Source organism: Heterocephalus glaber, unplaced genomic scaffold (genome assembly GCF_053883595.1).
Source record: "Heterocephalus glaber isolate CG9 unplaced genomic scaffold, H.glaber_assembly_v1.0 deba00001472, whole genome shotgun sequence".
Lineage (NCBI taxonomy): Eukaryota > Metazoa > Chordata > Mammalia > Rodentia > Bathyergidae > Heterocephalus > Heterocephalus glaber.
In genome coordinates this window covers 5,126,112-5,128,908 of record NW_028258315.1, presented here as the reverse complement: position 1 = coordinate 5,128,908, position 2,797 = coordinate 5,126,112, and the positions used below count along the sequence as shown (strand labels likewise).

The 2,797-nt window shown below is 38.4% G+C and overlaps 1 non-coding gene across 1 annotated transcript; it reads right to left on the bottom strand.

Moving 5' to 3' along the window:
* Positions 1-2,031: 2,031 nt before the first annotated feature.
* On the bottom strand, positions 2,032-2,153 carry LOC147826163 (U6atac minor spliceosomal RNA). Its single transcript, XR_015439657.1, has one exon. It is a non-coding gene; the product is annotated as a U6atac minor spliceosomal RNA (small nuclear RNA).
* Positions 2,154-2,797: the final 644 nt, after the last annotated feature.

The window sequence follows — 2,797 nt, the reverse complement described above, 5'->3', positions numbered from 1 at the left end:
GAGATTCCATCAAAATTTAGAACTTTAAGTGACATCATTAAAATGAAAAGTAGTCCTTAAACAGACCATATTTACAATGCATATAACCTATGAGCAGAATATATAAAGAATTCTTAGAGCTCATTAATAGACAACCCAATTAAAAAGTAGACATAAGAAGATGATAAATAGCCAGTACAGCACAAGGAATGGTGTGCAACTCTAGAATCAGAAAAATACTAATCAGTACAATAACAAGATTGAATTATACACTCATTAGGGAGATGAAGTTATAAGTTTTAAAAGCCTTGTCATGACTTTTTCTTTTTGTTGGATTCTCCCGCTTTGCGTTTAATTTGTCATGCCCAATGGATTCATTCTGCTGGGGTTCCTGGGGTTGTGATCCTCATTGTCTTTTCCTAGGGTATTGTCTAAAATTTTTTGGAGTGCCGGTTTGATATTCATGAAGTTCCTGAGGTGCTCTTTATCATAAAAGTATATGATTTCTCCATCAATTTTGAAAGATAGTTTTGCAGGGTACATCAATCTGGGTTGGAGGCTGTTTTCCTTTAGGGCTTGAAATACATCCCTCCAAGCTCTTCTTGTCTTGAGGGTTTGCATTGAGAAGTCTTCTGTGATTCTGATGGGCTTTCCTTTGTATGTGATTTGTTTATTTTCTCTCACTGCTTGTAGAATTTTGTTCTTCTGTTAGATTTCTGGAATCCTAACTATTATACGCCTATGTGTAGATTTTTTTTGATTAAGGCTAGCTGGAGACCTATATGCCTCACTAATCTGAATATCAAGTTCTTTTCCCCTCCTTGGGAAGTTTTCTGCCATCACTTCTGTGAACAGTTGTTTTAGGTCATCTGTACTCTCTCCTCTTTCTTCATTGACTCCAATCAATCTTATGTTATTCTTCTTTGCATCATCTAGCAGCTGCTGGATTGATTTCTTGTGTTCTCTTACAATTTTAAAGCAATTTTTCTTTTCCTTGTCACTAATTGCAATCTTATCTTCTATATCTGAAATTCTGTCCTCACATTGGCTCATTCTGCTGTGCAGACTTTCGATGGAGTTTTTAATCTCTTGGAAATCTGTTTGTATCTGTTTTATGGATTCCATTTGCTTCCTATGTTGAGATTCCACCATGTTCCTCAGATCCTCTATTTTTTTAATCTGTGTCCTCTCTAGATTTATGAATCATGTCTTGCACCATGAGCAAAATCTTTGCTGTTTTCTGAGTAATTATTTATGATTTCATTTTTCCCAGATCCTCTTTGGTTGCCAGTTCAGAGAGTCCAGGTGGTTGATTATCAGATTGTTCCATCTCATTTCCCTTTGGGGTTGCTGTAGGTGATCCAGAAGTCTATTTTTGAGGCTTGTTTATGTGTCTTCTCATTTCCACAGTGGGGAGGGTGCTTCTGGCGCCCATGTGGCTCACCTTCTCTGCCCTAGGAGCTTGGGATGGCAGCGGGGGACCTTCTTTCTGGGTTCTGGGACCGGCTCAGCTTCTCTGCCCTAGGAGCTTGGGATGACGAGGGCAGGGGGGCGCTTCCTTCCCGGTGCTGGGACCAGCTGAGCTTCTCTGCCCCAGGAGCCTGGGATGGAGGCAGGGAGCTTCCTTCCAGGTGCTGGGACCAGCTCTATTCTTTTTTTTTTTAAGAGTAGGAAAATTTATTGAGAGAGATAGCTCCTGAAAGACAAGAGGGGACCTGAAAGTGGGTTGCCAATGAACCTGCTTATCTGAGAAAGTTTTATAGAGCAGAGTCATGAGGTGGTTACAATGTGGATCAAATTATAATCAACCAATAAGATTATAAAGATAGCTGCTTAGCCAATATTGATCCAGTAGTAGCAAGGGCAAATGGATGACATCATTAACCTCGGGCAATCATCTAGAGTCTTAGTGTTAGTCTTAGTGGGTGGGAGAGGATGGCCCACCCCTAGTGAGATAACTGTCTATTTATATGGGAAATCTCAAATTTCCATTTATTCCTTAGGGAAGTATGTAAATCTGGCCATTGTGACTTTAATTTTCTTTAGATACCTCAAAAACAGTGGCTAGATGCCACAAGGTAGGTGACATGCCTTCACCCTATGTGTGTTGTCAGGTCTGAGGGCCTCTTCCCTCCTCGTCAAGGGAAGTACTAACCTCTCCTTTCATACAACACTCTAGCTTATTCTTTTAATGATTCATTTTACAAATAAAAGCCATTCATATGTGTGTATAGATATTATAATAAATTATTAGCATTATACTATATATTTCCTCTCTGTTGTACTCACTTATTCCTCATAAAATTTGTTACTGAACACATACTGATGATCATCCAAGACACACAGAAATCCTTCATATGTTTTACGGCTGCATCTTACTTCATTATGTTCCCAACTTAGACCTGTTTGTATTCTAATCTCTTGCTGTTTCAAATGGTGCTGCAATAATAACCTTACACTTCTATAATTTCATTTTTGTGCTGGTAAATCTTTAGGACAGAATTGAATTCTGTGGTTGGTTATGTTAATACTTTCATTTTCTTCTTGCCTTCTCATTCTTTTATTTTGAACATTTAGTTATCAATTACATTATGAACAGTATACCAAAGATTTATCTAACAGAAATGTAAAGTTGAATAAATACTATACTAGCCCATATCCCCTGCTTTGGAAACCCTTGAAATCTTCCATGCATCCCTTTCTGATAACACCTGCATCTCTTCCCACAAGAGGAAATGATTATCCTGAATTCCCTGTTGACTGCTTCCTGTATTTTCTTTGCAGTTTCATTGCATACCCATGTATCTCCAAATAATGT